Source organism: Elephas maximus, chromosome 1 (assembly GCF_024166365.1).
Source record: "Elephas maximus indicus isolate mEleMax1 chromosome 1, mEleMax1 primary haplotype, whole genome shotgun sequence".
In the NCBI taxonomy this organism is placed as follows: Eukaryota; Metazoa; Chordata; class Mammalia; order Proboscidea; family Elephantidae; genus Elephas; species Elephas maximus.
This window is the reverse complement of record NC_064819.1, coordinates 183,347,837-183,357,738: the sequence shown is the minus strand read 5'-3', so window position 1 is coordinate 183,357,738 and position 9,902 is coordinate 183,347,837. Positions and strand designations below refer to the sequence as shown.

The 9,902-nt window shown below is 45.3% G+C and overlaps 1 pseudogene; it reads right to left on the bottom strand.

The window, feature by feature from the left end:
- Positions 1 to 270: 270 nt before the first annotated feature.
- On the bottom strand, positions 271 to 1,919 carry LOC126070167 (calcium homeostasis modulator protein 6-like; annotated as a pseudogene).
- Positions 1,920 to 9,902: the final 7,983 nt, after the last annotated feature.

Here is a 9,902-nt window from a genome sequence, read left to right as displayed (position 1 = left end):
ACTTCTGATCTAGCTCTAGTCCGTCACTTTGAATGAATCATTTATCCTTGCTTTAAAAAAAAAAAATTAATATAACAGAGAGGTTCACTTCTAAATTTTTATTTCAGATTTAAAATACTATGTTTTCAATGTGGAAGGCAAAAAAAGCAATCATAAGCAATACCAAGGCTATTTTTGAAAAAATTAAGCAATATTTCCAAGGACCTTTTTTCTTTTCATTTCTAGGGTCATACCTCAGCAGCAGCATTTATACCAGAGGATTCTCCACAGCTAGAAACAGGAATCCTGATTATCTTCTTCCACAGATGGGATAGTGGTAACATATTTGTGCAGCACGCTATAGGACTGGTCCTTATGATTGAAACCATGTGGTGGAGAAATCTTCTGCCAGTCTTCAACGCTTGGGATGTGGTGTTGCTTTGGACGTGAGCCCTCGAAGAAACTTGTAACATTCTCTTCTGCCAATATGGTTGCATGCTCTGTGGCTTGAGTTTTAAGGATCTCCTTCTTCTGTTCCAAATAGATTTTCCAGAATTTCCACTGCTCAAAACTAACTGGAGATAGGCATCGGGAGACACATATAACAGTCAGAAGGATGATGATAACACCTGCTATCAGAATCCACCCCCACACCTTAGGAAAATAAGCCAAAATAGAAAGTTAATCACATTTTTCATAAGAAATTAAAAAATTCTCAGATGGTGAGTAGCCCACCTGCTATGATAGTTAACAGACAACAGTTTTAGGACGTCATTCCTTAAAGGAAAGAAGTCACAGTAACCTTGCCCCCAGTACAATTGCTTGCTTGGAAACTCAATCATATTCCAAGTCATGGCAAGATCCCAAAGAGGAGTCTATATGTTTGTCACTCACATAGAACTCAAACCATGTGGACTTTCTGTAACTCCCATGAAAGCAATGTTCATTTTAAGGAACCTCTGCGCTTTATGAACCTAGAATTGTGGGATTGTGGCTTTCCAGCCAGGTAGACCCCTTTTGTTGCAACAATTCTTTGTATTTTTCCTGGCTGAAGAAGCGATTTTACCTAGACTCAGTATATTCGCTATCGAATGAAGTAATACCCCGACAGGGTTGTTGTGAGACATAAAAGAATAATGCAGGAGGTGAAGCCCATAGGGTAGTATCTGGCACAGAGCAGGTGCTCACCCTACGTGAGTGCCTTTCTTTTTACTTATTTATTTATTTATTATTAGCTTCTGCTCTCATTAGAAGCAAGTAGGCTTCCTAGTTCTCTTAGGGTGTCCTATGCCTGGGGAAAGATGGTCTTTTCAATCTTGTTTCATTGAGATCCCTTCACCCCTGACCACCCTGAAGAAGCTTGCCTCTTCCCCATCTCCCTCCCTCCTTCTGACCCCGCGCTGGCCCCTGACCTGTGACTGTCCCCGGAGCTCCTTGAGAAGGTTCTGTAGGTCGGACGCATTTGCCGGCTTGCAGGGCACCAGAGGCAGCTGGGCTACGCAGCTGGGGTCGCGGCCCTGGCACAGGCGCCAGGCGAAGGGCGTGCTCCCGCTGACCGCGCACTCGACCAAGGAGCCCTAGAGCAGCGCCACCGCCACCCAGGTAAGCGGCGCGAGCGCAGCGGCGGCAAACACCTTTATTCACTCCCCAAAGTCGCTTAGGTTCAGGCATCTATTCTTGTAGGTGTCCAGCTTGCAGCAGCCGGGGAGCAGGCGCCAGGTGCGCGTCCTCAGCACGTAACCCAGGAGGAAGAGCGCGAGCGCTGGTACCAGCAGGAGCACCAGGCCATAGGGCAGGTTCCAGGTGGCACTGCAGGGACAGGAGAACACCACCTTGGAGAAGAGGCCCTCTCCGCCCGCCGTCAGCAGGGTCACCAGGCCATAGCCTACTGCGCTGTGGTGTTTTTGGTACAGGTGCAGCACCTTCTGAAATTTCTCCATGGGACTCCTACCGTACAGTGCCTTGGACAGGCCCAGATGCTTCTGCCTCTTCCTTGCTCTGCTCCTCAAACACAGTTGGGTGGGCTGAGATCTAGGGCTTTCCACTCTCTTTGCTAAGAAGCAGTCTCAGAAAAAGGAAGAGGGTTCTCAGTCCTTCAGAAGGTTTCCCTTTCTCATTTCAACCCAACTAGCATTGGCTGCCAAACACTCCATTGACATCTCCAGCACCTACCCACCACACCCCTTTGAGGGGCAGGGACAGCACAGGACATCTTTCTTCCCCAATCCAGAAACCTACCAGAGAATAGACCCTGTTCCATTGTTATCTTTCTTTCATGAAAGTGATAAGGAAGTAGGGGACTTTCGTTAGTCTTCTTGACACAATGCAGTCACCCTGTAGAAATAGTACTTTTTACTTAGGCAAACACCAGATTTTCCTCTATGGCACCCACTCTGGTTCTTAAGCCGACTCAGAGGAAGATGGAACAATTATGAAACACTGATCTGTTACAGGAAACATTCTAGGACAAATTTCTGGTTTCTATTTCATAAGCTAAATCACAGCAAAGCCCAGCTCAAGTTCTAGTTCTTCCATGATGCTCTGCCCTCTTCCTGTCCGTCTTCTGGACAGAACCACCAGCCTGGTTCACACGAACTATTCTCTCCTTTGCCTGGTATTCCACAAGACATGCCACTCTAACTTACCTTTCATCCCCTGAATATATTGTATTGACTTCTGCCTTTTTACCCAGGTATGTCATACCACTGGAGTGTCACATTTGTACTTGATAACCTTCACATTGATCAACATAGAGGGGTATATGGTTGTTCAAAAAGTACTAGTTGAATCAAAAAATGTCAAACTGCAGTAACATCTAACTTGTTTTCTCTACCCTCGGTTTTCTTAAGGCAGCATTTCTCTGACACAAACTGTAACCACTTCCGTGACACTAAGCCTTATTCTGTGGGGCTCCAGAGTGAGGTGAGGTGAACTTTGAAGAACACCAACTGGTTTTGCAGTCAGGTGCATTTTGTGTGTGTGTGTAACAAGTTGTTTTCTCGACCCACCCATTGAAATCTTTTGCTCAGTTCATTTACTTCATCATTTCTTCTATTTGGTTTAGCTACTTGGTATTCAAGAGCAAGTTTCAGAATCTCTCCTGACAGGTATTTTGGTCTTTTCTTCCTTTCTTGTCTTTTTAATGACTTCTGGCTTTCTTCATGTATGATGTCTTTGATGTCATTCTACAACTTGTCTGGTCTTCAGTCATTAGTGTTCAATGCGTCCAATCTATTCTTGAGATGGCCTGTACATTCAGGTGGGATATACTCAAGGTTGTAGTTTGGACTTGTTCTAATTTTCTTCAGCTTCAACTTAAACTTGCATATAAGCAACTGATGGTCTGTTCTGCAGTCAGCCCCTGGCCTTGTTCTGACTGATGATATTAAGGTTTTCAATCATCTCTTTCCAGAGATGTAGTCAATTTGATTCCTGTGTATTTCATCTGGCCAGGTCCACGTGTATAATTGCTGTTTTTGTTGTTGAGAAAAGGTATTTGCAATGAAGAAGTCATTGATCTTGCAAATTCTATCACTAAGGACATATTTTGCAACTACCAATCCTTTGTCTTTGTTTTCAACTTTCGCATTTCAATCATGAATAATTATCAATGCTTCCTGCATGTTTGATCAATTTCAGACTGCAGAAGATGGTAAAAATCTTCAATTTCTTCATCTTTGGCCTTAGTGGTTGGTGCATAAATTTGAAGACCGGTCGTATTAACTGGTCTTCCTTGTAGGCATCTGGATACTCTCCTATCACTGACATCATTGTACATCAGGTTAGATCTTGAAATATGCTTTTTGGCAATGAATACAACGGCATTCCTCTTCAAGGTGTCATTCCTTTGTACCTGGGGTTCCTGCTCTGAGAAGCTTCTAGTCCAGGGGAAGATTGATGAGAAGGACCTTCCTCCAGAGGCGACAGTGAGAGAAAGCCTTTCCCTGGAGCTGACACCCTGAATTTGGACTTCTAGCTACTAGACTGTGAGAAAATAAATTTTTCTTTGTTAAAGCCATCCACTTGTGTTATTTCTGCTATAGCAGCACTAGATGACTAAGACAGTTACCAACCCCACAACATGTCAACACTCTCCCTTCTCAACCTTGGGTTTCCAATCACCAGCTTTCCTGGCCCCTCCTGCCTTCTAGTACTTGCCCCTGTGCTGGTGTGCCCCTTCAATCTTGTTTTGTTTTATGGGCCTGTCTAATCTTTGGCTGAAGTGTGAACCTCAGGAGTGACTTCATTACTGAGCTAAAAGTGTCTAGGGGACATACTCGTGGGGTTTCTCCAGTCTTTGTCATACCAGTAAGTCTGGACTTTTTTTGTGATTTAGAATTTTGTTCTACATTTTCTCCAGCTCTGTCTGGGACCCTGTATTGTGATCCCTGTTGGAGCAGTCGGTGGTGGTAGCCAGTTACCATCTAGTTGTACTGGACTCAGTCTGGTGGAGTCTGTAGTGGTTTTCTTCTATTAGTCCTTTGGACTAAACTTTCTCTTGTGTCTTTAGTATTCTTCATTCTCCCTTGCTCCTGATGGGGTGAGACCAGTGGAGTATCTTAGATGGCCACTCACAAGCTTTTAAGACCCCAGACGATATTTACCAAAGTAGAATGTAGAATATTTTCTTTATAAACTATGTTACGAGGTAGATGTTCCTCCAGACCATGATCCTCACAGCCCGCAGCATAGTAATTGAGTCCCTGGGGGAGTTTGGATGTGTCTATGAAGCTTCCACGACCTGGCCTTGTACAAGTTTTCCTGGCTTTCCTAGTATTGTGTGGTGTCTTACCCTTAACCAAAGCTACCACTTAACTAAGCTACCGCTATTGTTTAGTGTTTTTCCATCCCCACTGTTATGGTAACAAATTCTGGCGCCCAACGTGGGGCCCTTTGCTGCTTGAGACTCAGCAGGCAGCCCCAGGCGGGGCTCAGGACTGGCCAATTAACCCTTAAGAGACTGCTGGAGGTTTTTTTTTTTTTTTTTTAACCTCAGAAGGAAAACATTGCCTGGTTCTTATTCTCACCACGGTGCCGCCGGTTCCTAACATGCAGAAACAAGGTAAGCAGGGAGAAACCCCCGGGGTGAGTCCCCGATTCCTCTCCCTGTTGCGCTCTGGGCCAGGGCAGATAGAGCAAACCCAGAGGGAACTTAGACTCTTGGTTTCTGAAGCAAGTGCTGCTTTGGATGACTGACCCTGTGAGTAGGTTCACATAAGGGACTCTTGGTGGCTCTAGAGTCTTGGTTTTGGTTTTTCCGTGCATGAATGAGCTTAAGGCTGTCAAGATTACCTCTGTCATTCTAAGGACTGTCTGGGAGGTTGAGACTGCTAAGGCTGTCAAGATTACCTCTGTCATTCTAGGGATTGCGTGGGAGGTTGAGATTGCCAACGGTGAGTGTTAGGTCGGCCAAGTAGTTGTGCATATGTATATGTGTGAATGTGGAAACCTGTCTTGAACTTGACTGATGGAGAGTGTCCAACTGAGGCACACGAGGTGTTTTGCCATCTCTGTCTCCTTGTCAGCCCCTATCTGTATAAGACCTGTTCCCAAATCCATGAGTACTTTTGGTCCCAGTTTTCGGAGCGTGATGACTGGTTTCATAAATTTTTGGTAGCATATCAAGCTCAGGTGTTCTTGGAAAAAATCTCAGTGAGAATTGGGGACCAAAAATCAGTATCAGGGACATTTTAACTGAAATTAAGTTGAAAACAGCAGAGATTGAATTTCAAATAGATCGGGCCACAAATTGCATTTGGGCAGAAAGGACAGGGGCCCCGTTTTCCATCACAGTTGAGAAAGGACACCGGGGACCAGGAATGGGAGGGGGATCCTCCATACTGGTAGAGTCCCCCTTGGGATGCATTCTGACCAGTTGCAGGTGATATAGTTATGCCCCAATGACTAAAAAGAAGATGATTTTTCTATGCAGTAGTGTTTGGCCACAATATAAATTGGCAAGACAGGAAGCTTGGCCCAGGCTTGGGTCTTTGAACTTTACTACTATTTTTCAATTGGGTCTGTTTTGTAGAGGAAAGAAAATATGGGACAAGGTCCCTTATGTTCAAGCTTCTATGTCACTGTATCAGAACATGCACCCCTCTAACCAAGTTCTTTTTCAAGGCGAAGAGAACCCAAAAGTGCTTCCCAACTCTTCAGGGAGGACCCTTTGCTGGAGGGATGGGCTTCGGTTTCCGCTACAGCTCCTCCTCCTCCTTATGGCAGCGGTGATGCCGCTGCTGGGAGAGCACAGGGACGGAGGAGGAGAATACACACACTTCCCCGCTGGAGCCAGAACCAGGCTTTAGAACTAGTCCATAGAGGGGAGCAGAAGGGGGAGACACGGAGGAGGCGGACGGTGGAGATGCGGCTTCAGGTTTGGTTTCCCCTTCTCATACCTGACAGGGTACGGTTTTCGTTGAGGGAGCCCCCAAACACCAGGCGGGGCAATATCCCCTTCGAGAGGTACCAGTGGGGGTGGATGAAGAAGGCCATCCCCGGAGGCGGATGCTGGTGTATACTCCATTTTCCACCTCTGACTTATATAATTGGAAAAATCACACCCCGCCATATTGGAGTGGCCCTAATTGCATGACTGAGCTTTTTCTTTCCGTGTTCTCAACTCACCAACCTACTTGGGCAGATATACAGACTTTACTAACTACCCTTCTCACTGCAGAAGAGCGTCGGATGGTGTTAGAAGAGGCACGAAAGGAGGCAGACAGGCAGCATGATTTAGAGCCCACTAAAGTCAGGCCCCAAGGTGTGGAAGCTGTCCCTACCCGAGACCCGGGTTGAGATCATAACAGCCCTGATGCGCGGGGTCGACTTCAGCTATATCGGGACTGTCTCATTGTGGGATTAAAGAATGGGGTCCCTAAACCTAAGAGTTTGCAAAAATTAAGAGAAATAATACAACGAGAAAAAGAAGGCCCTTCGACCTTTTTGGAGAGGGTGACGAATGCTTTCCAGCAATATACAGGTATGGACCCTGAGACCCCAGATAATTCTCGACATCTGAATATGTCTTTAACTTCCCAGAGTGTCCCGGACATATGTAAAAAGTTACAGAAGCTAGAAGGAGGTTTGGGAATGCCTATAGGACAGCTGCTTGAGATTGCTTTTAAAGTATGTAATAATAGAGATCAGGCAGCCGAACAAAAGGAGAAACAAAGAATGAAACAAAAAGCTGCTTTGCTGTCTGCCGTACTGTCCCCTCCAAATTCTAAGAGAAGAGGCCTAGAAAGGGTCTAAGGCCAGAACATAGACCGAGACTCCCTTTCGGGTCAGACCAGTGTGCATATTGCAAAAAGCATGGGCAATGGAAACGTGAGTGTCCCGATGCCCCCAAAGAAACTGATGCCACCAGCCACCTTGCAGGCTTACCAGGAAGGGCCATCCCACGGAAAAGAGTCAGAGTCACGGGGCCTGGGGCGGATATTGCCATTAGCCATCTCCCACCGTGAGCGCTGGGTAACCCTTAAGGTGGGAGGACGCCCCATAGACTTTATCCTGGACACTGCAGCAACATTCTTGGTCTTAAATACGGCCAAGTCACCCCTTAGCCCTTGGACTGCACCAGTAATGCCAAAAAAAAAAAAAAAAAGCCAAAAGGTGACTGTAAATACCCCACATACAGTTCTTCCTCTCTTAGAACAAAAAAGGGGGGTTTTGGCTTATGGCAGTCTGCATGGGAAGATATCAGGCCATCATATTAAAAATTAGATAACCCTAATGTTGTTTTAAAGCTGTCTCCTCCCTGAACCCTGCTACCTTGCAGCCAATACCTGAGGACCCGCCAGTGCATGACTGTGCAGAGGTCATTAAAGAAGTCTATTCAAGTAGGCCTGACTTGTCTGATGTCGCACTGCAGGATTCTGATTTTGAAATATTCACAGATGGAAGTAGCTTCATGTATGAAGGGCGCTGAATGACAGAATATGCTGTGGTAACCCTGACAAGTATCTTGGAGGCTGCCTTTTGCCTAAAGGAGCTTCGGCATGGACAGCAGGTACACTAATTTAGTTTTACATTCCCACGGGGCCTTATGGAAGGAGAGATGACTCCTGACAGCTGCTAATAAGGAAATAAAAAATGTGCCTGAGATCCTTAAGCTTTTAGAAGCTGTTCATGATCGCCTTCAGGCGGCAATGGTATATTGTCCCCGGTATCAAAAGGGACAGTCCTTTGAGGCCATTGGAAATCAAAAAGCTGATATAGAAGCAAAAAGTCTGCCTTATAAGAATGGAGGAAGGCGGGACAAGAGTTACCCCTGATTCCCCATTTAAACCTCAGTGAATTCCCCCAACCAATATATACCCCCCAAGATTTAGACACAACAAAGGAGTGGGGGTTTAAATCTTCACCAGGCTCTAGTTGGTTGACCAATTCTGAAGGGATAATATTGTTACCAGAAGACCAAATGTATAACATAATATCAACTCTACATGAAAGCACTCATTATGGGAGGAATGCAAGTCTTGAATGGATCCAACAAATAATTGTGGGACCAAAGAATCTCAAGGCAGTATGTGAGGTCACAGAAAGGTGTCTGCTATGTGCTAAGAACAATCCAAAGACAGTACCCTACCCAGCAGAGCCAGGAATCCAGCACCAAGGAACGAACATGGGAGAAGATTGGCAAGTAGATTTTATAGTGATGCCTCGAGCACCTGGAAACTTCAGGTATTTACTGGTTTTTGTAGACACATACTCTGGGTGGGTAGAGGGTTTTCCTTGCTGGACTGAACAAGCTCAAGAAGTAACTAAGGCGTTACTTAAAGAGATTATTCCCCGATTTGGCTTGCCACTCTCAATTCAGAGCGACAACAGGTAAATTACCTTTGTGGCCCAGGTAAATCAAGAACTTAGTAAGGCCTGAGACATTACCTGAAAACTGCACTCAGTGCGGAGACCACAATCTACTGGAAAGACTGAAAAGATGAACCATACTTTGAAAAAGACTGTTGCTAAACTTTGCCAAGAAACCCACTCCACTTGGTTACAGGTATTACCAATTGCCCTGCTTAGGATTCGGGTGGCCCCTTGAAGCAGACTTAAGTTGAGTCTTTATGAACTTATATATGGGAGACCATTCCCGAAACAGTCAACTTTCCCCACCTCCGTCATGACGGAATTCGAGAAGAGAGATTGGGTCCGATCCTTAGGAGCAGTTATAAGTACCACTAACAAATATGCCTCTTCTCGTTTGCCCTTCCTCTCTGATGTGCCTCTTCATAGGTTCAAGCCGGAAGATCGGGTCCTGTTAAAGGTTTGGAAAAATCAACATTCAGAAGACCAACTGGCCCCCACCTGGCTGGGGCCATGTGAAGTCCTTTTAACTACTCATTCCTCTCTGAGACTGGCCGGAGTAACTGCATGAGTGCATCATACTAGAGTAAAAGTGGCCCTGCCTCTTCAAGAAGAACCTAGCAAAAAGACTGAAGAATCTTCATATACCTGCACCCCAGTTCAAGGCCTAAAGTGTAGATTCTCAACGATTCAAACATGACTCTAATCCTTATTCTTTTTCTGTTCCTGATTGGGCTTGCCTCGACCTGAGAAGAGTCAAACCAGGCTCCTACAATTCTCCAGTCTGAAGGCACCTTGAATACAAGTAGGAGGTACCCTAACTCTCCCTTGTGTTATGTCTTCTTTAATCCCTGTAGGTCCTATTAAGTGGATTCAGGAATCCCCAGGAGAGGAGCAGTCTACAATTTGGAAAGTGACTGGGGATTTTTCTCAAACTTCCCCTATGGTAGACACTACTTAGTCTAAAAATTGTGATTTTTCTATTATTATTCAGAATGTCACTCTATCTAATATGGGGACATATTTCTGTGTAAAATATAAGAAAGGATACCCCATGGATGTCGAAATCAGCCGGGGAAAGGGGACCAATGTAATTATTATTGGGAAAAAGG